Consider the following 24,121-nt stretch of genomic DNA (forward strand, 5'->3'; position numbering starts at 1 on the left):
TAAACTTGTTCTGTTTTGTGCTTGGATAGTTAGGTCCATGCACCTGTCTGTTCAAGGGCAGCAGTTTGTGTGGGCTGATGAGGCAGAATTCCAATGAAAGCACTTGGCGCTTCCTCTGAGGAAATAAGTAATAACACAGAGTATATCGCTGTGAAATTTGGTTCCTAAACTTGACAACAATTCTGCAATGCTTGGCACTTACAGCATGCCTGATAAATTAAAACCAGGGATGTTCGTTTGCTGCACGGCAGCAGACTGCAGAATAATATATTACATTGTGATATCGAGTGTATCCATCTAGGATTTTTAAATTATTATTTTTTGAAAGCCAGCTTGAGTTCATTAAAAAAATAAGTTCACACACAGACAGCTATTTGCTTGGGACCAGATCAAAGTGCTATATTTTTTTACTATACATTCATAAACATGTAAAGGGTATACAAAGTGACAAGATTTCTGCTTCATAAGAATTTGATATCGTAAGAGCCATGCTGAATCATACTAAAGTTCTATTCAAGCACCCTGCTTCTTGCAGTGTTTAACCAGACGCTTCCAGGAAACACAGAAGGAAGACATGAAGGCAGTAGTACGTAAAGATTCCATATATAATCACTTCATAGCCATGGAGAGAGGTCCCCTGTCAATTTGCTCAACCTCTGTTTAAAATAGTTCACACCAGTGGCCAATATGACATTGTGTAGAATTGGGTTTATATATTCATTATGCACTGTGTGAAAATGTTTTTTCTTTGGTCAGCCCTGAATCAACTATCATTCCAATCTGCTTCATTGGATGATTTCTGAGTTCTAGTTGTTGCTTTTATTATTAATTTACTAATTGCCTTCTACACAAGCATCTCCAGGTAATGTACAATAAAAATGATAAAAAGTTGAAAACATAAAAACCAATAGACACACACACACAGGATGCATCAATGGCAGATGGTCATTCATTCATCCAACCCTTAGATCAATTTAGCTGACCCCTTTTTCATTGCCAAAAATCATCTATAAAAACATTTTTAAAATATGGGTGACAAGAATGGAATACATTATTCTGGAATTCCCCTACCCCCTCTTTTTTTTTTTTTTTTACCTGCCACAACTCATGGGGTATTGAGTTATCTGTTACGACATCACACTGCCAGTTCAAATACCATCTCTGTAAATGTGAAGTTAAGATTTTTTTGCTCATATGTGCAGTACTTTACAATTACCTCAATCCTCATTTGCTTGGGTTTTTTTTGCCCATTCATCCAGTTTAGGAAAATCCTTTTTTGGACTCTGTGAAGGACTTTTTTCCACCTCTCTCCCCATAGCTGCCCCACATTGCACAAGCATGGGGAGGGGGTTGTAAGACAGAATTACTTCTCTTGCGGCCCTGTTTCTTTCAGTAGTCATGTATGCTTTTATGTGATGCATAGTGTACGTGTGTGCGCACGTGCAAGCATGCAGTTTCTCTTAACAGTGTGTATGTTATGCATGCATGTGAGAGTGTATGTATATGTGTTTGTTGTTCATAGTGGATGCAAGGAGCAGGTACAAATCTATTCTTCTGTCCTTTATCCATCATCAGGAATGATCATACTTCTCAGTAGAGGAATTCTTCACTGTGGAAATAAACCGAGTTTGTCCTTTTCTTACTGTTGATTGTTTCCATGAAATTTGAAGGCAAGGCAGTCTAACGAAACAGACATGTCTGGTTTTGTTTAACAAACTGGTTCCACTTCCAGTATATTTTCTCATGCCAAAGTGACTTTGTACCCCAACCTCATAAACTGTTGTACTTTGGGAAACTGTGTCTTTGTACTAGCAGCTGTCAAAAACACAACAAAAAAAGGTACTGCAACTTCTCAAGTTTGGTTTTTTTTCTTTTCCTTTTGGTTGCTGCTTAAATTAGATGTATTACTCTTTCCCCCAGTGTATCAGTCCCTACCTAGACTGTCAAGATTCTTAATCTGACATTAGTTGTCTGTGACCTCTTGGTAGCTAATAACTGCTATTTGGCTTCCCCGTCCCCATTTCAGAATGATGCCACTAGTTGATTTAGGTTTGTGGAATACTGCAAACCCATATTCACAATGCTATATTTTCAGTATTTCCAGATTTGTGCTTAATTGCAGGCAAATGGCGCATATACTCCTAATTACGAATAGGTCATGGAACAGTGCACAACATTTAAATGCTAAATGGTTGCATTGGCATTGCACTGTTCCTGTGAATGAACATTTGTTACTTTCATGGACGCGATGCGCATTATACAGAAACTACTGGACAAGGTCAGTATATCCAATGCCTACTGCAGTTGTCACATGTGGTGCTGTTCTCTCTGTGTCACATCACAGATGATGCCCATAGGCACCATGTGTGCCTAGAAGGGCACAAATGGGCATAGATTGCCTCCACATAATCTGGAACCAGTGTGAGGAAGGAGAAGCACCACACAAACACTGCTTCTCTGGCAGCAACAAGCCTTCATGTAGTAGAGCAATATTCACATAATGTGGAACCTGGAAGCCCTTGGAAGGAAAAGAACCAGCCCTGTAACTCCCAACAGCTCAAACAGCTCAACCGTCTTCCACTTAATTGACTGAACTGAGAAAAAAAGTCAAGCCTCTAATACTGCTAAATCTTGGATGTTAACAAAACCAGGAATACACATCTCTACTTCTGCAGAGAATTTAATCTTGTGTGTCTCCTACGTGTCCAGCCAAATTGAATTGCTTTGCATTTTCAATTTTGTTTGTTCAAGCAGTGCTGCTGCCTTTGTGACACTGCTGTCCCTCCTCCAGAGCTATAAAGCAGAGCTCTATTGTAAATCTCAGCAAGCCTTATGTAACACTGATTGACTAAACATGGATGTTTAGGCCAGTCTGTAGTCATCTCATTAAATTCACATGTTGCTTTCATTATACCATAGCAGCATTTCTTTTTTTTAAAGCTTGGGGGTAGTTTAGGGATGGAATAAAACTAGGCCAAAATCAGTTGCTGTTGGATCAAAGGTTTGCTTTTAATTTGTTTGCAATTCAGGGTGTGTTCCCCCCCCCCCTTTAGGTTGAAAAAAAGAGGCTGCAGGGCAAGAGGGTTTTATGAAGTGATAAGCAGAAGCAAAAAGAATTCTGTGGCCAGTGTCCACGGACCTTAAATTTTCAACATTTGAGTGCTACATAACTTTATCTATTAGGTACTTGTATCTTTATCTTTGAGTTACTTTTATACTTGACCCCTACCTCTAGAATTCTCTTTCCCCCGGCATTCTGAGAATACCTCTATGAACCTCTATTGGTCATACCTAGTACATAGAAGAGAATCCTCAAAAACTTGCCATCTCATAATTATTAGCGCTGCATCATAAGGGATGAGACTTTGTGAAATGGTCATATACAATCTTAGATTTAGTTATTTTTAGTTAGTTTTTTCTTTTTCTTTTTCTTTTTTTGCAGACATATTGCTTCTAGCATATCATTCTTGGATGTTTTCCTCCAGAAGATATTTCTAGCTGCTTTCCTTGTAACTGAAGAAGAATTTATGAAGTGTAGAGGCTACTTTTCCCTAATAAGAACGATAAAAGTGAAACTGAACTCACTACAGTACAATTTTGTTGTTGATAATAAATCTTTAGTAGCTCTTTTACTGGGGTATATCATTAAAAGAATTCCACTGTGCCTATATTTTCCAATTGATAAATCACATTCAATGAAATCCATTTTGACATTAATGAGGAAAAATGCTGAGACTGAAAATGGAATCTCAGGCAGCAGTGATTAAATAAAAATAATAAATTGCTGCTCACACTCACACCAAAATCCATGCACTTTTACTGACTGATTAATTGTGGATATCGGACAATAATTCACCTTTCTTTTTTCACTTTTCTGTGCTTTCCTATAGTTGGTAGTTGTACTCTCCCCTTCCGCCTTTTAAAAAAAGGACTACGAGAGCATTTCATAAGATCTGTAATTACCATGGTTAACCCATTTGGTGCAGCTCATAACTGGAATACAAGAAAGCAGATTGCTGCTTTGTTTTATATTGGATCTGGCAGCTTTTTTTCTAAAGACCTGGAACAGATATCCAAGAGGCCATGGAAGGACCCCCTTTGGTAGGAAATGCATTGGAGAGATGGATGTAAGGAAAAATTACTGTATCATAGCTGAGAGGCAAAGGCAGGAAAGGGAAGAAGTGAATGTAAAGCACCCCTTTCCCCTCCCAACCCCTTTCCTCTTTGGCATCAAATAAAACAACATCTCGCATGGTACTTGATGAGCATATACTGTCTCAGTACCACCCAGGGTGGGTCTGGTTCTTATTGCTTACACACACGCGCGCACACAATGCCAGAACAGTTTGCAGAGCTCTCAAAACGCACCACTGCTTTGAGAGCAACTATTTATCTAACATTATAGGGAATGTCCAGGAACAATGTGCACCCAAACAAGCAATGTGAAATACAGGCACTACAATGGAAAATAATAAAATTGAGGGAATGTTATTTCTCTCTTTTTAGACTTTCCCTGTGCCAGATGATGCTATTGCATGATTTACCATATCTTGTTTTTCAGCTTTCAGCCAGCATTGCATTTTGCTAGACCCAGCTTATTTATTTTTGCTGTTCCTCATCAGATTTAAATGTAAATAAAAATGGCTATGTTGTGAACTTCGTTTCGTTTCGGTGGAATAATACTGAGCTGTGCTTTCGAGTTGCAGGGGAAGACCACTTCTAGACTGGTAAACAATTTCCCATGAACTGATCTTGGGAAAGAAACCATGCTCTCTAACAAAGGTCTCTCATCCAGGGCTGCCACTTGTGCCTGGCTTCCCTTTCGATGTAAGCATGTCATGACCTTTTGACCCTGCCTGGGAATTTTCAGTACCGGCCCTGGAATTTACAATAAGGACACCATAGCATATTGGAGATTCTTTCTTGGCCCCAGATAGCAAGAAATGTTTTTTTATAAAACCTCATTCTTTACTCATATAGGATTCCTAAATTTATCAGTGTTGCTCATAGTAGTGGGTATTCACAGTTAACCTACCTGAATATTTTTAGAGATATTTACTGTTGGAAGGCAATATTTACATTTCACAGTTTCAAGTAAATTGTATGTATCATATGTGGAAGTGTCTGCGGACAGCGCTGGCTCCTGGCCTATAGAGTGAGATGAGCGCACAACCCTAGAGTCTGGCAAGACTGGCCCGAACGGGCAGGGGTACCTTTACCTTTAAGTTGTATGCGGCAAAGAAATATTCCACTTGAAGTTTAGCAAAGTTAGATTAATAATGCTTTTCATAATTCAATATCAATGTTATAATATCATATAATTATCAAAAACAACTTCCTGTGCAATAGGCAGCAGCTCCCACCCTCAATTGAAGGGCCTATTGTGTTGGCTGGTGGAGAGGGAGCAAGAGCACTGCAAGCAATGGAACATGACTACAAACCACATTGTTCTGACTCGAATGTCCTACTTGGCTCCATCCAGTGGCAGGGATAGTTTAACAACCACAGCCCAATGGAGGATGACTGTGGGCGGCAGGCCTTCTCCTGTCTTCTGCTTTGCACCATTTATCTTCCCAAGTTGCACTTGGTGCTCTGACATCATAGTCCCTACTTTCCTAATGACACAACTTTTGAAAGATAGTTATCCAGCAGGGTTCTGGCATGCTTCTCACACAGCTGGGCTTTGTGTTTCTCTTCTTGTTCCCCACTACAGGCACAATTGGGTTGTAGAGTGCTCTATTTTAATTACCAGATGCTGGAAATCATCAACTTCTTTCCCTGCTTATGATCTTCCAGAGGCATCTGTTGTCCATAGTTGGACTAGAGGCCTGCACTGTGTTCTAAGTCCATTGCTTTTCTTGTGTGAAATTACATTCTTATAATTAATGTGTAGTTTGACCCTCTGTGTATGGGCCCTAGCTGACTCTGCAAACACTCCCATTTTTCCCAGGCTAAGGGCACCTTGCTTCTAAACAGGAAGTGTGGAAGCAGGAAGAATAGCAGCCAGCTGCTCTCTTTCCTTCAGCTAGAGCAAGGATGGGCAATCTTTTGAAGCCAAGGGTTGCAGACCAGGCAGTGTCAGTGGCAAAAGTAGGTGGGGCTCCACTCCTTACCTTTAATGTACTCACCAGCCTCCACTCACACGCTGCCTGCCTACCTTCTAGCTATTCTGAATGGAGGAGTTCAGAGCCTCAACCCCTGGTACCCTAGTATGTTCCTAGGAGTCCTGCTCAGCCTTCATCCATTCTGCTACATGGTCTTTCTTCAGATCAATAGCCATTGCACATCACATCCCTCCCAGTCTGAGGCCGATTCATGTGCATGAATCTAAGTAGGTTTATCCTTGGTGCAGTGCTGGCCTCTAAAATAAATTGTGTATCTCCTCCTGTGTGACACCCTATAACTTTATGCTGCAGCCACAATGAGAAACAGAAGAGGCAGCAGAAAAGCTGGGCGTGAGCGCAACCCAACATATACTACTCCATGTGCCACACACAGCCCTGTGTCCAAACCACAGTGCATGTGTGCCTAGAACAGTATAGGAACAATGCTCTCTGAGGTTGGATTGTACATCCTGACAGTTCTTCTGTTTCTCACCACAGCTGCACAGGGGTGGCAGTGGGCTGCACAGAGAGAGGCTGCAGGCTATCCACTTGTGATCTATAGAGACTGTCCCTAATCTGGTGTCTTCCAGATGAAATTCCCATCAACTTGGGAAAGTGTGAGGTGGTAGGAAATCCCAGCCCTACTGGTCCATCCAATCTGCTGGTTGCCCCAGACAAGTGAAAGTTGTATTCTGATAAAAATGTATTTGGCAACATGGGGGTTGGTGGTGGTGGGTTTTGGTCTCAGTTACATCTTTGAAGATATTCTCTGCTAATGTTAATGAAATATTTTAAACCAATGCTGCATGTTTATTCTGTGGCTTCAAAAAAAAAACAAAAACCCAACCCGTGGGGTTGCAAGAGCCACAGTTTAAGTATTTTACATTGTTAATGTGTGCATTTTGTTTAAATAATGAAACCAATTGCCTTTGAAGATGACACTGTGGTATTATGTTCCTTAAGCAAACATTTTAATACATTCCATATTTTAGGTTTCTGCTATGAGATCATGGGGTGGCTGTTTTGTTCTCAGTCATTTGTCCTCGCTCATATTTCAGATACTTGTGCATTCCACTCTGTTATGTGCCCATAACCACTTGGAAGAGCCAGTGTTGACTATGCTGCACATGGAGCTCGAGAGAGAAATTTGCTATTAACAGCAAGGTTATAGAAAGGAACCACCTTTGCAAATGCATGAGAAATAAATGCAAACAACAACAACAGCATAAAAATCCCCACAAAAACAAAGATCCCTTTCTTTCTCCCTGGCATGAATTAAGTCTAGGAAGAAGATATGCCAAGGCATAATCCATAGCTGACAGAATGGACAGGTAACACATGTATAATTTTTTTTAAAAGACAAATGAAGAGAGTTACTAGCAAGTATCTTTAATGTAGAATACACACACAAACAAACCCTTATAAAACCTGTCTGTGTTAATAGAGAACATACTTCTTGCAACCTGCAAGAATGAACACGTTCAACAGAAAACCTATGCATTTGAGGTCAATATTCACTTGTTGCATCTTTGTGGAATGATATATGAAGGCAAGGGTCCATGTTACATACAGTGCCTGAAAGCAGCATCTGTGTTTAAGATTTAGGTGTGTGACTAATGTTCTGCTATTTGCTGTGGCAAGTGTGTGTGTGTGTGTGTGTGTGTGTAATTTGCAAATCAGCGCCGTATGTACACAACAACTTAAGGGTACCTGTGTACACCACATAAAGCAGTTGAGAGGTGTGTGCTCATGTGAGTGAGTATGTGTAGTTCAGCTGAAGAGCCGCTGTTGTGGATTTGCATCTGTATCAACAGCCAGCTACTGACTATACCTGCAGGTTTGCTATTTTTTTCACAGTGAGAATGAAAAATGAAATATCTTACCTTTTTTGTCCACCTTTAATGAAGGCTGCATGCTTTACAAATACTACAATACCTTACATATTATAGTATCCCTTGCAGTCACCCATGCTTCCTTCTCTCTTGTCTTTTAGGATTACCAGACTGTCACTGTTTATGATCTGTTTTACTGAGGCTGTAATTTTGTTTTTATTGTTAATAGTTGGTTGACCATAATAGATTTACTGCTGTCAAGCCTGAATTAGCTATGTACTCTAATAGATATAGGATGAGATCCAGTGTTAGTTGGATAACCTCATTTAAATCAATGACCTTCGGTAACTTGCCTGTTAATGTCAATAGGTCTGCTCTGAGTATCATTTGCATTGGATTTCACCTATAGAAATATCAAATCATAATTTTTGTTTCTGAACTGCTGGTTAATATTCAGAAAGAAATAGACTTCTGTGGTGGGCCATTTCTATAAGCCAGTGATGGTGAACCTTTTATAGACCGAGTGCCAAAACTGCAACCCAAACCCCACTTGCTCAACCCCACTTGAGCCAGTGTGGTGTAGTGGTTAAGAGCGGTAGTCTCGTAATCTGGGGAACCGGGTTCGCGTCTCCGCTCCTCCACATGCAGCTGCTGGGTGACCTTGGGCCAGTCACACTTCTCTGAAGTCTCTCAGCTCCACTCACCTCACAGAGTGTTTGTTGTGGGGGAGGAAGGGAAAGGAGAATGTTAGCCGCTTTGAGACTCCTTAAAGGGAGTGAAAGGCGGGATATCAAATCCAAACTCTTCTTCTTCTCTTCTTGCTTATCACAAAGTGCCAGCATGGCAATTTAACCTGAATACTGAGGTTTTAGTTTAGGAAAAACAACTCATATATTAACATCTTTTGTCTTAAAAGAAAAGCACAATAACAGAGCTTTCAATGATACAAACAACTTGTAAAAGTTTGCATTAAGATGATCCAAACCAAGTGCTTTCATTGACTTAAAATTTGGCAGAGAACCCTACACTTTAAGGATTCCCTACTTTTAAGCTCCAGTCCAAGCAAGCAAGCATTTCCGGCATGGGCCTCTGAGCGTGTGCAGAGCGGCGCCCCTCCATCGCTCCGCTGTTTCCTGAAAGGGCCCCAGGGGCTGCCCCACATGCTAGCTCTGCTCCCTCGCCCAGCCCCGCCCCGCCCCTAGACAGGGTGTCTGGTGTAGCCGGAGAGTGTATAAAGCCTCAACCTCAAAGCAGGAGGAGGAAGGCGACTGCTCGGAACTCTCAGCGGCCCATGCCTTTGAGCATGTACAGAGCGCTGCACCCTCCCCACCCACAGCAGAGGCTTCCCTAGGGACAACCCATGCCCTGGGGGTTGTGGCTCCGTTTTGCACCCCCCATCTGAGGTGCTTCTACTCAGATACAAGTCCCAGGATCCACACCCAGCCTCTGAAAACAACATGAGCACCTGCTTGGGGATAGCGTCACATATCCGAATGGGACTAATGCCCCACCCGGCCCTTCCCTTTGCGCCTCCCTGGCCATGAGGGCGCCTTCTCGGTCTGGGCATCCCACGCAGAGCGGCTGAGCAAAAGGAGCCCTAAAGGCACTGCAGCGGACGGGCCAGTTTGGGGAATTTGGCTCTTTATTGTCCTGCTCGTGCAGCAACCAAAACTGAAGGCCCACCATAATCATTGCCGGTGCTATTTTGCAACCTGCTCGCTCAAAATACTAATTGCCACAAGATACTCTGGAAGCCTCTGTGCAATTGGTTGCAATGAACTCAGGCCAAAGAATAGCTGCGACCTCCGTTTTGGAGAGAGTCAGCGCCCTGTCAGGCATCACATCCTGCTCCTGCCGCACAGTTTCCTGTGCTGACCTGCCATGCACATGGCGCTCCAGCCGCCCAAGTTGAGCTGAGGACTCAACACGCCACCCTCGCCTTCTGCCAGCTCTGTGCTGGGGCAATGGCGTGCGTGCCCACAGAGAGGGCTCTGAGTGCCCCCTCTGGCACGCGTGCCATAGGTTCGCCACCACTGCTATAAGCTGACTTGTAGATGATGTTCTAGTTGATCTTGCTTGACCTATTTTATTTAAATACAATCGATATTGATTTGAGCATATAGGCTGGCATAAGTCTAAATCAGTGCTGCGCTGTTTATCTAATTGATTAAAAGGGGAATCCGTTTCCTCTTGTAATGTGGGACAAGAGTTGCAAAGGCTTTGTGGGGATGAAAGGTCACAATCTGGTGTTCAGACGAAAGATGTTAGAGATGGTGTTGTCCAGACTCTTTAAAAAGGTTCCATGACTTCAAAGAACAAACAACTGGGGTGTTCAGGCCACCAGGTCACTTCCTGTAAGTTTGCCAGAAGAGTGTTCAGAGAAATTCAGTATCTGAAGATTAATGACCTACCCGAGGCATTTTAATACACATAGGATCATTTTTCTTTTAAAATATGTATTAGACAAATAAATGTTTTTACATAAATCTTTTACTCTTAGTAATATTGATGACCTATTTCTTGTGTTGTCTTCATTACAATAACTTATTCAAGGATTGCAATTTTTAATGGTTGGTTGTTTTTTTTTAATAGCTCTTTGAATTGTCCATTGATTTCTGCTTTGAGTTTCAACTTGCCTTTTATCTGTTAGGACAGCAGTTGCTTTCACATTCATTGGGATAAATTATAGAAGAGTAACCATGTTAATCAATTGCAGCAAAAACAGCAAAAAATCATGTCCCATCTTAGAGCCTTATTTATAGTGGCATAAGTTTTAATAGGCAAGAGCCTCCTTTGACATCTGACCTCATGTCTTGTCTATGAATGTTCTTGCTTCAGTCAAAGTATTAGTTTTAAGGAATGCTACAAGATTCTTTTTCATGTTTAATATTCAGTATCATTATAGTTAAACATATTTTACAGGGTAGCATCTACTCTTTCTTGTTCTTATAATACAAGAATGTCCACAGATTTCACAGTACCATGTTTTAGAATATATTACGGTTCCTAATGTTATTCTGATGGACCCATAGACTCATTCTCAAAATGTCTCTAACATGCCTCATGGATTTTTAAAAAAATAACTAGATTTTCACACTAGCCCCAGATTCAGAGAAGCCACCACTAGTTTATGCTAAGGTTAGGGAAGCATTCCTTTGGTCTGCGTTTCTAGTGTACTGAACTAATTTGCACCTCCCTTACTATTATGCAGTTTGGAATGCAATTATCTTTCAGATTTTATTCTTTTCTGAATTTTGTGATAAAGTTCTTAGGTCAAACAAGTACCCAAATGTATGGGGGGGAGCAAGGATAAAATAGGTTTAGAAATGTGTGCCTTGGGATATGTGTTTCAATCTAAGTTACAAGTTAATGTGAAAACAAGATGGAACAGGCTTATGAATAAACACATGGGGTGGAATTCAGTGTAGTGGTAAGGCGAGTGTTACATCATCAGCGCAAGCATATCTGCTTGCCAGGAGGAACAATCTCCCCTTTCCAACCCTCCACATACAGTTCTGGGAGTTTCCCCAACCCTCCCAGGTAAATTTGAGGAGGGTGCAGGGGTGTGCAGGAGTGGGGGAGAGAAGAGGCAAAGGTCCTGTTGAGCCAGTGGGACTCATTGCACTGGTTTTCATTAGCAAAGCAGCTTAGTTGAATCTGGCCCATGCAAAATTTATGGATGCCTCCTCAATTGTTTTAGTCATTCCATTTGGCATGGAGCAGCCCTGTGGTGTGTTCCCAAAATGAACTAATCACGGATGCATTATGCACCCAATTGTATCATACAGCCCTGTCCTTGGACATGAATATAATCACAGGGCAAAAGACAATAAGTGGCTAGTTTCCTGGAACATTCTGAATTATGCCAGTTAAGTGTTATGCCACAAGGCTAAAGTTCAGGGCACAAGCTTGTATCTACGCCTCAAGGTGATCTCACCCTCGCTAAAAGAGAGATGAGTTGGAGACATTTTAGGAAATGCAAAGCGGAGACTTGATTTAATTTACAGCAGGATGTGCTGTTGGCTGGCTCTCATTCATTCGCAATAGATGATTAATGGCCAAATTATAATAGGCGTTGCTTGTATACGATATGGCACTGGGGTCCAGAAGATCAGTTAGGCAATTGCAACTAACTGCATGTGGCTAGCATGTGCAGAAATCCATGCTGACTTACACCTTAGGGTTTTTCTCCATTTTCTACAGTGACACACTCATTTTTCGGAGCAAAGCCAAATCACAAATAATGCAAGGTTTCCAGGACGTATCTCATATAGGCAGAGACTAGACCAAGACCTCTTGGTTTCTCAACAAGGTTGCTGCTTCATTTGCCCACAGACCATGCTCTGTAAAGCAGCTACATTCCTCTCCCCTTAACATAGTTCCCTTAAGCTGGGGCATGCACTTGGTTACTAAAGTTACAGTTCTAAATCTACTTTATTTAAAGGTGGGTAAAGTGGGATGACTTGGACAGAAGTGAAGATTTTTTGAAGACTGGTCTAAAAGAGTCTAGTCAGTTTGTGCCCAGTTCCAGTAGAGGACACATTGGATATGCCATAACAATGACACTGTACATTATTTTTGTTGTACCAGAGATACTACAGGCTTAGAAGACAAATAAAACATAGGGCATTTTCATTTAAACAAATAAGCTTTCTTAGGGCATTAAAGGCAGGACTTCTCTGGCCAGCCTTTGGACTTAACATGCTTGTGAATGTTTTTACAGAGAATATAACTACTGTTTGAAAGAGAAGACTGTCTGTGTTTCTACTCCTACATGCATGCTTGGTAGTGTTGGAATTTAGGTTGCTGGGATATTTTTGGCTTTGTTTGCTGGTACATAAACACAACAGTAAAGACTTTGTTGAGCTTTGTGAATTTTGCTTGAAAGACATTAACTGTAGAGTGTTTTGATGCTAATTTGGAGAGGGGACATAACTCAGTGATAGTGCACTTTCATTATACAGTGGTACCTCGAGTTACAAACGCCTCAGGTTACAAACTCTGCTAACCTGGAAGAGTTACCTCAAGTTGAGAACTTTGCCCCAGGACGAGAATGGAAATTGCGTTCCAGCGGTGCTGTGGCAGCAAGAGGTCCCATTAGCGAAAGCATGCCTATATTTAAGAACAGTTTCAGGTTAAGAACGGACCTCCGGAATGAATTAAGTTCTTAATGAGAGGTACCACTGTATGCAAAAGATCCCAGGTTCAATCCCCAGCACTTCCGGGTAGGGAAAACTGCTGTTTGAAATCCTGAAGAGCTTTTGCCTATCATTATTGACAGTACTGAGGTAGCTGAGCCAATGTTCTGACATATTGCAAGGCAGTTTCCTATACTGCAGATGTTTCATTTTGTAAGCTGACTTGTGTTTTCTGTGATAAGAGAAAGCAGTGTACAGTGGTACCTCGGGTTACATACGCTTCATGTTACAGACTCTGCTAACCCAGAAATAGTATCTCAGGTTAAGAACTTTGCTTCAGGATGAGAACAGAAATCATGCTCCGGCAGCGCGGCAGCAGCAGGAGGCCCCATTAGCTAAAGTGGTGCTTCAGGTTAAGAACAGTTTCCGGTTAAGTACGGACCTCCGGAACAAATTAAGTACTTAACCTGAGGTACCACTGCATATATAACTGAAATAATAATACTAAATGACCTAGATGTACAAGTACAAATTTGCACATGAATTATTGCATGCAGGGGACTAACACAAAACTCCACACTGGCCAGCTACACAAACCATGAATGCTCATATTTTACAGGAGGATACTGAAAGAGGATAGAGAGAAGAGATTAGGATGCAGCCATCCATTGCAGGAGTCCCCCCCCCCAAAAAAAATAACACAGGTCTTTTTACTAATGTTTAAACTATCATAAGTGCTTGCTGATGCTCTGCAAATTGCCTAAATATCAATCCACCAGCAGATCTTGAGCTACTTTTTGCCCAAATCTGATATATAGTAAGCTTTCCAAAATGTTGTGAGTTCCTGTCTACCATTCTCTAACACTGAAGTTCATAACAGTTTACATGTATCGAGACTTTACTATTTGAAATGGCTGGAAGATACTGATGACAGTGAAGAGCCATTTGTTAGGGATGGGTTTGACACAAGCCCTTTCCTTTTCAGAAATATGAGATGGAAAAACTTAACCTGTGGACCTTCACCATGAAAATAATTTGTCAGTAAGTGACACAATGTGTATGATTTTATAGCACCATGCAGGTTGAAGAGACAATAAGCAGATCTGCAACCACCCAAAGAGGCATTAAAAATGAAGGTTAGCCTTATTAGCCCTAATGAGATTGTTATGCTGTCCATTCTCACCTGCTTTATGTATGCTGGCCATGCTATCCTGTAGTTCTGGCAGGAAGTCAAGCTCTGTCCCTGACGTTCAACACTGCCCAGTTTCACTGTGGGAAATCTTCCTTTGAGAGTACATCTGCAGCAAGAAATATGCACCTCTGACAATATTGCCCCATCCAAGAGTCTTTGTTGACAGTTGAATTTTTTCACAAAGGGTGAAATAGTTTCTTGTGTCGTCTCCAGTGGAACATCTGGGGGTGATTTTCTTTTTTCTGCCCCAGTGCACACACACACAACCTTTACCCTTCTGCTGCTGCCTGGTCATTTTCTTTCAAATACAACTTTGATTCATCTGTGTGCCAAAAAATGCACAGTTGTATGTGTCCCTTTGCTGTTCCAGCTGTAGAGCAGGATACTTGCCAGTTATATTGACCTTAAGGCATATTGCAGAAATGGGATCCAATGCTTTCTATAGCAAAATTAGTGTTAGCTTTAGAAAATTTTGCGCAGTATATGGGAGGAGGCAGGGGAAATCATCCTATGTAGAAGGGGGGTGCGGGAAATGTGCTTTGGGTAGATACTTGTCAGCACAAAACTGGAGCCAAGAGTTGCTGGAAGCATGGATTTAAGAAATAGGCCCTATTTATATTTTATACCTGCCAAGACAATTAGTTAAATAACTTTATAGCAGGTTTGTTAAAATGTCTTTTTTGTTTTCCTTCGGTTGTTACTGATAGTTGTGGCTTTTGTCTATATATCCCACTACAGAGACTGTGGAATCGCAGAAATTGTGCACTGCATCTAAAAACTGGAAAATTACCCCTCCTTAGCTAAATCTGGTCTCTGTCAGCTGATCAAAAGTCACTCTTTCAAGTGCTGTGTGGGAAGGGAAGGAGGACAGAGAGGCAGGCAGGAGAAACGAGCAAGGAGGACAGGGTGGTTTGTATAGCACAGGCTCAATAATTTTCATCGTTCGTTCTTTCACTCTCTCTTGTACTAGCTCACCTCTATTCTTGTCCTATCTGGGTGAGGAATAGCTGAACAGGAGTAGTATACTTGTGTATCAGATTTGGCAGATTGTTCATAATTGTGGTATGCCTTTTCTGATTTCATGAAATTCACAAGGTTGCTTTTCATTTATCAAACCCACAAAATTACTAAGGTGAGGTTGACTGATGGTAAGAGGTGGTAAGATTATATGGTGTTATATTTCTGTGTCCTCTGTATGTGTAGATGTTTTTCTGTTGAACACTCTCTATTTCAGTGTAATTCACTTTTCCCTCTCATTAGCTTGTTCCTTAGAACATGTGATATTATGACATAATTCACCAAGTTGAGTATCAGCTTAAGGGGAAACTAATCAATAAGTTGTCCAAGATATCTAATTACAACTGTAATTATTTAAAATGAACAGTATTTACAAACATTTGTTACTGTCTGAATGTTTGCTTTATACTTGAGATATATTGAACGAGTTTTGATATTTTTAAGATAAAGGCTAAAAAGTCCATCAGTAATCCTTGATAAATTGCAGTCAGATGTAGGCAATAAAGTTGTAGAAATCCTTAAAAAGTTTGGTGTACAAATAGAAAATGGCATATAGCTATTCAACAAAGCTAATGGAGTATGAAGCTAGGGATGGGTGTCGTTTTTTATGTTCCTTGTACTTAACATTTAAAAAGCAAATTCCAGTGAACAAAAAAGAAAGCCTGTGTTTTTCCAACAGTAGCATTGAGAAGGAACCACACAACTTGCTGTGGTCAGTAATTCTGGAAAAGCTGCAGTTCCTGGCAAGCTCAATATTTGTGCTTTACATGCTAGCAGTGTGACAATTTGCAAAAGTCAGCTTCAGAGGATAGGCAAACAGCGCTGAAGAAACTGTCTGAGGCCAGCTGTTGATTCTGATGATTCACGTTCTGAGTGAAATTTGCTAAGTTAATGACTATATCATAGTTGCTTTTCCATGCAAAACTGTTTTGTGGCAAAATACTGTTCCCTGCAGTGATCCTCTAGTGACCACAAGATTAATTATGTTCAAGACTAGACTAGATTGATCCTAGCATAAAGATGCCTCAACATAAAATAATTTAGCCAAACTAACTTGTGTTCAGTTTTTTTTATGCTTTCAATTACCTATCTTTAACTTCTAACTTTTGGTATAGGTTTCCTTATCTCTTCTCACTCACTTTCACTGAAGACTGGGGTCTTATTTCTATTTAATTTAATTTTATGTCTATTAATTTTATGTCCACCCTGCTTCTCTACTTTCCCTTATGCCTTCAGATTTTCAGTTTATCACTACGAGAAAACCCAATACTGACCAAGGTACAATATTGACAAAGGGGAGAAGCTGTAGTGGGTGCTTGTGGCCAGTGAAAAGGGAAGATAGCCATGTAGACTAAACAGGACTACTGGGCATAAGTTTTAAGACAAGTTGACCAAATTTTCTCATACTGTCTTCTTTATTCTGGTGTTTGAATATGACCAGTGCAAATAGGGACAAGAAATGTAAATTAACAATGTCCACCCCCCATCTCCACCTACTTAAAAACTTTTCAGAACTATTTTATAGAAAGGAGCAATGAACTAGAAAGCAGCTGACCCCTGAAGGCAACTAAGGAGCTCCTACCAGAGGCAAATGTACTCTGATGCCTTGTACTATAGCATAGTAGGATGCCATTTATCCACTCCATGCAAAGTGACTTCACTCAGGTGAACTGCCCAGTTTACATCCAAGTACAGTTCACCTTTCCATCCTAATCAGATAGACAACTACACCATTTCTGTTTATGCTTGGCTGAATGAGGACATCCTTTCATCTCATCTCACTTTTCAATCTCTTTAAGGTACACAGAAGTATATGCTAGAACACCTTAGGTTTGTTTTGTTTCTGACTGTGAAAAGTCAGGTCCAGGCTGTCTTTCTTGGCTTCCTTCATAAATTCACACACACCCTCCTTTTGTGTGCTAGCTTTGGCACTTCATTCCGACCTTACATTAAGCCAGAATCACCCTTTTAGTCCAAATCGGGGAACTCTGTTTTAATCTTTCTTAACTAACCTGCATAGTAATTGAGGACCTGATCTAACCCCTAAAGCTCTGTCATAATCAGTGGTTTAGTATGAACAGAGATCAGCCTTTGGTGCTGCTCTTGCCACTGTCACTGAATACACAGATTCACTGTACCTCTCCATTCCCAAGCATAACCAAATTCCCACCTGGAAGGCATTTCTGTGTAAGATTTGGCATGCAAGACATGTATAGGTTGCCAGATGTAAACATATCATATATTTTCCTTTGTGTGCATGTGATCGGAAGCTCTGGTAGATCCTTCATGTGCACAGCAAAATGCATGTGTGGTGGCCTGTGTCCAAACTTGCGTGCAAGTTGCACCCTCATTCCTATGCAGCAATCCTCTTGCATGCCAAATTATTATAACATATGATGCAGCTGTGATAGTCAGCTTCTTGGTGCTTGAAAGTATGCAGAGGACCTTTAAGAAGATGAAGGTGGTGAAAAAGAGTCTTACAATGGCCATGAAATGAAATGCATTTTCTCTGTATTTGATTGTGCTGAATGATTGCCATAAACTTGCTTGCATCTTGCTTAAGTTTTGGGTGATGCTAATAGAAGCATTATTATTATTATTATTATTATTATTATTATTATTATTATTATTATTATTTCATGACCAGGGATGCTTATATTTCCCTGTGACTTCAGTGATAGTAATTCTGCTCTCTCAATGAAGATGTCAGCATCTGCTGTCCATTTTTCATGGGCAACTGTGATGACACTTGACTGGTGCATAGATGATGGCAAGCCAAATAAAAAGCAGTATTTGTCACATTCCAAATAAGAGCAGCTCACAGTGTCATGTGGATATGATTACATAGTCACTTTTGCCCTAAGGAAATGGTCTGCTCTCAATATTTTATTTGGCTTCTAAAAACAGCCCCATTTCAGCTAATTAAGCATACTGCATGGTTTTTAGTCATGTTTAAGAAAATGAATGCAGTAAAATGGTACTTCATTTCCAAACTGCTGTATTGAATTTGTGGGAATTATGGAGCAAAATGTCCTTTTAACCAGGAATGTCTGAAAGTTAAAAGGAGTATATATAGAGAATAAAATACAGAGGAGAAATCTGTATTCTTTGTATAATATTTGAAGAACCTTTTTTTTTTTAAGTACATGATATTTATACATATTAAAGCTGCTTTTCCTTATGCTTAGAAATTAAATAAAGCTTAAAGATATTAAAGGCATTATCAAATGCTTATATTTGTGTTTTTCATGGTCCTTATTAGAGCAAGTTTTTGTGTCCCAGCCTCACACTGGTGGGCTTCTGGCAGTGGTGGCAGTGAAATCCACAACATAATAATGTATAATGTGGCATTTGTACACAAAGATGGAAATTTACCATGATGAAAATAGCTAAGGAATGAATAAGGTAGTGTCTAAACCAGATCTAAGTGTGATCTGAAATCAGAGTAAAATGTGAGAACGATTGTAGCTGGACCATGAACTCAGCAACTGAGCCATGAAGTTCACTGGGTGAGCTTGTGCCAGCTACGGCCTCTCAACCTCATCTACTTCACAGGGTGGTTCTGGGTATTAAATGGGGAAGGGGAGAAACATGAGCTCCATCATGAGCTCCTTGGAGAAAAGTTCAGATGCAAATGCAATAATTAATTGATAAATAACATCCTATTGTTTTCTCAGTGAAACTGTTTATTGGGTACATTGCATCATATTCTAATTCATCAGATTTAAGAACAGTATTAAGTTGATTAATAAGCGCTGATTGTCCTGTTAATCTTAAATTTCTGGATGTACTTCACACAGTTTTAAGCCAACTGTAATTTGGTTCCCAGAGTTTCCCTGAAAGTTAAAATCACCCTCTCCCAAACTGCTTTTCTTCTCACGGAGTAAAAAAAAGATTGGGCATGTAATTCCTTTCTTCAAAAGCAACTCAAACATCTAGGCTGGAATCCAAGCACCTAGGCTGAAATCCAAGCAATCTCATAGACAGTTTAAGTAATCTGTTACTTTCCTCAGCGGTCGAACAGGAAAGCATGAAAGTATTATGGAGGTAGACTTGAAGGCAATTTACTCAAATTAGCACACACATTATTCATTAATACGAGATTCTGTTAGAGAGCCTAATGTAGGAATATAAGAACGCAGCAGGAGTACTGTAACAGTAAAAATTACAAAATTACGCTGTATTATTTGACTTTAAATTTCCATAAGTCTCAGTGCTCAATTATATCTCCTCTTTCAATACCAGCAAGTAGGGATTCCCTGAGGAATTTGGTCTTTGATTTCTGCTGTACTGCACTGAGTAATTTGTGGATTACAACCAATGAAGCAGAGGTTGCCAGTGCTGTGGCCACAAGGGCCGATGCAGATAGTGTCCACCGCTTCTTCCCTCAGCTGCAGTCAGGCTTCAAAGACACCTTCTGTTGTAGTAAAGAAAGACTACAAAGGTGTAGTAGGGCAGTTTTAGAGGGGTTTCGGCTGGAGAGAGGAGAGTTAAATCTCCCCTCCCCACCGAAAGCACCTCTCCTTGCCACAGGTAGGCTTAAAATGAGCCTTCTATGGCACCGGTAAAATTCCTCACACACACACACCTGCCTAACTGTTCTGTGTCTGGTCTCCCTGGCTATTGCCACTGGGGACGGAAGATTACGTTTTACACTCCCCAAAAAGATCTCACATACACCCCAATTAAGACTTGGGGGGCGGAATTGCTCCCTCACCCTACCACACACACACAGCTGTGGTATTGTATGGTACCCACAACAATTTCTCGGTTTGCAGATATACTGATGGTCTCAGAAGGGTTGGCGACCCCTGGGTTAAAGACTCAAATGTGTAGATTGTAGACGTGCTACAACTGGTCAAATGGCACATGTAGAGGTTTATTCCCCCTTCAAAAATCAAGAGAGTTCCAAGATTCTACAGATTTTCATTTATTTCCTGATAGCAGTTGAAGCAAATATCAGAGAGATGTGGAAGTTGGCATTACTTAAATGGTTTAAAGCACAGAATTCTGTGTATGAGGGTTTGTTTGTGTGTGTGTATCAAATATTACAGGAATTTGTGAAAATACCTCTCTTCTATTTCCCAATACTAATTTCTGGCTTTAATACATGGAACAGTTTTTGGCTATAATTCATAGGGAATGAAAGTAAAATCATATGTACTTCTGTTATTCTATGCAAAAAAACTGGAAAGGCATGCAGCTTAGGAACTGAAATCAATTTAACATTTTTAAAACCTTCACATTTCATAAAGCCAATTAAGGGTTTTCAAAATGGAGGAAGGATGGTTTTGAAACACAGAAGTTACTTGGGCAAAAGCTAAACATGGTGCATGCAAGTGGAATGGGTAGAGCCCATCTTTATATCTTGCTGAATTTGCACTAAATTGAAATTTATTTATTTTTAAATGTACTTTATACAACAGTAGAAAGCAAAAGAAACTTCTTTTTAACATAAGCTATCCATGGGAATGTTGGCTTCAAAAATATCTGCTTAAAAAAAACGGATTTACACATTAGAAAATGATGCATTGTTCATATCTCTGTCACATTGATCCAGCATTCCAGGTTGCTACAGGAATGAGGAAACTTTCTCCTAACTTTTACCTTCTTGTAACATGGATAAACACTTATCATACCACTAGAAACTCAGGGGAAAGGAAGAACTGGAAGCCAGTGTCCCGTGGTAGCCCACCCTGTATAAAAAAAACAAAGCATTGAAACATTTTAGTTAATGTCATAGATATACTCAATAATCACAGCATTGTAGGTCAGGCTGGCATTCATCTGTCTTGGGAGACAATGAAGGAGTGCACCTTTGGAGGTGAGGTCAAGCTGCCATAGAGTTGCAGTACCTGCTGTGGCTATAGAAACCAAATCAGGAGAGACATGTTTTGTTGCAGCTGAAGTAGATGAAGGCATCCAGTTGTGCTGCTACAGATGCACCATGGCGTTTCTTCTCTCTGTGCTCCTCCCAGTAGTCATTTCTCCTCTGGTCATCGCTATGGATACATTACTTGATTGCCTGTCTTGAGACACTGCAGTTGTCTGCAAGGGATTCCCACATGGAAATGTTGATGTTGCCAGCTTTCATGTCATGTTTGCAGAAATATTTGTAACACAGAGTTGGTCTGCCAACCGCCCTGGTACCAGAAGCCAGTTTCCCATAGAGCACGTCCTTGGGGATCCTGCCATCTTCCATTCTTTGGACATGACAGAGCCAGCATAGACATCACTGAGACAGGAACAAGCTGGGAATGTAAGCTTGGGAAAGCACATCTTTGTTTGAAATTCTGTCCTGCTATTTGATCCCCAAAATCCTCCTGACACAGCACACGTGTCGCTCCTGACAGTTGTAAGTTGCCCATGACTCACTACCATAAAGCAGTGTGCTCAACAATCAAGCCTAGTAGACCTTCATCTTGTTATTGGACATTAGCATCATATTCTCGCATACCCTTTTGGAGAGGTGAGCCATTGCTGCAGCTGCCTGACCAATATGTTTGTCCAGCTCAGCATCGATGGAGAGATTGCTGCTTATGGTGGAACCCAGGTAGACAAAATTGTCTACCACCTCAAGCATGTGGTCACCAATGCTGATGCGTGGAGTGCTGACGATGTCCTGATCCAATATGTTGGTCTTCATGAGGCTGATGGTAAGGTTGAACTCCCTGTAGGCTTGGGGTAGTTCAGGCAAGCAACTGATAACTGAGACTACAATCCTAACCCCACTTACGTAGGAATAAGCCCCACTGAATACAGTAGGACTTACTTCTGAATAGACATGATTAGGTTTGTGCTGTAAAGTAGTTGTAATTCAGAAAGGTCTACTTTTCTCCCGCCCCTTCTCTAGTTGTTTAGATGTTGTAACCAACATTTGAGCCAACTGATTACTCCAATAGCCTTGTGAAAGTTTAGTTCAGCCTCATCTGTACTGTTGGACTCCCATTCCTAGTGCTTGGCACACATGTTAAGAAGCTTACTAACATATAGTCCCCATGTGGAGCCCAGCCATGTGGTAATAATTTTCAGTAGCTGTCACGTGTGCACTGCAGTGTTTGAATTGACCCTGAAAAGAGCCAGCAAAGCCTTGCTTACCCACCTGCATTTGACTAAAGACCCCACAGCAAGTCAGTGTTTCCTGAAGCCAAAACAGGGAGCAACTTGGTCTGATCCGTAGACTCCTTTATCCAGCTGCAAGGCCCCTCTTCAAGCCAAGCAGAGAGGAGCTGATGATGTTGAGGCTTAATTATACTGGCCTGCAACCAGGCTGATGAATCAAATAACTGCTTCTCATAATACACTGGTACAGATAGCCAAATACAAAATACACACGCCTCATGTCAGTTCTGAATAGTGTGTGTGTGTGTCTATTTAATTGCAAAATACATAGAAAAAAGAGCTGATCAATTTTCCATCACTGCTGTATATTTTTCCAGGGAAAATGGTGATTTAAATGTGCATGAGTGTTCATGTGTTGAAGCAATATGTGTGAATACTGTATGCATCTATCGACATCTGACAACAAAAAATAAAAAGTACCCAAAGTATTACCTGTAAGATTGCTACTACTGCAAAGGGGACAATAGCAATTATTTTAACTAGGTCCAGATTAGTGCTTAAAGGGCTTTCACTAACCTAGTGGCCTCCTGTTAACACCAATTATGAGCATGCTGGATGGGCCTTTTAACATTTTACTTATTTTAACATTTTGTTTATTTAAACATTTATGTTTAATAGTTTCAATATAGTAAATCCAATTTAAAAAGCAATAAAAGCATTCTACTAGGAAATGGTGGAGGGGGGATATAGAAAGCAGAGAAGAAACAAAGGAATATATAAAAAAGAGGGTATGTAGTATACAAAACGTATCAGAGAAGATCATACTATACATTGAAACTAAAGGGAGTTGAAGTAGATGACCCTTGAGGTCTCTTCTGACTACAATTCTATGAACATGTTCAGATACACTCACACACTGAATACAATGTTGAGTTTAGGGGAAACTGTTTTTTGCATTATTTATTCAGATCCTACAGGAATGCTGAGGCACTTGGATATTTCCCTGATAACTGGGTAAGCCCATGAAAGCTGATGATAGTAATTTGACTGATCAGATCCTAGACTCTTTTTAGTAAGGGAATGGTGTTATAGCTATCACATAATAAAAGGAGGCGGGGACTTTGATGTGAGAGTAATTGAATTGAGAAAGCTTTTAATACTCAATATCATTAGTATTTTTGAACAAAAAAAACCCCTTGATTTCTCTTTATTGAAGTATAGATAAGAAGTTGCAGAACAGTCTAAAACAAGCCACTGTTCTGTATTCCTTTGCCCACAGGCATACTTATTCTAAAATATATAGTGATGGCCTCGCTAAATCATTATTTTAGAGTACAAACATAATCATTCTTATAAGTGTTTTGCAGTAAAAAGTTGGAGCTACAGGGTATAGTCTACTACTGTACATCCAGAACCTTCAAATGTTGAGTCCAAGAAGGAAATGAAGTTACAATGAAGTTAACTATCTTCTGAAGTTACGTGCTTCAGCAGGGTAATAAGTTCCTGTCATTAACTTTCAGTGCAAGCCAGGGCTTCGCATGATGATTGTTCAAGCACAGCTGGTAAGGGTCTTGGAAATGCCATAGATACATAGCATTTATATGGTGCCTTTCATCTTAAGCACTTTACAAATTGCATAGATTCACATTAGTTGGCTACTACTAAAACGTGGTGATACAGGAAGGGGATGAAAAAATTGAGCAGCTGCTGATACTCATACTTATTACTTTGATGAGGCAGCAAATAAATATAAAATGCTTTGTAGTAGAGAGCATC

At 40.5% G+C, this 24,121-nt stretch overlaps 1 protein-coding gene across 6 annotated transcripts in view; it reads left to right on the top strand.

Moving 5' to 3' along the window:
• COL23A1 (collagen type XXIII alpha 1 chain) overlaps nucleotides 1-24,121 on the top strand; it is a 311,227-nt gene that overhangs the window by 127,658 nt on the left and 159,448 nt on the right. The gene's annotated exons all lie outside the window — the stretch shown is intronic.

Source organism: Podarcis filfolensis (assembly GCF_964270895.1).
Source record: "Podarcis filfolensis genome assembly, chromosome: 2".
Taxonomy (NCBI): Eukaryota; Metazoa; Chordata; class Lepidosauria; order Squamata; family Lacertidae; genus Podarcis; species Podarcis filfolensis.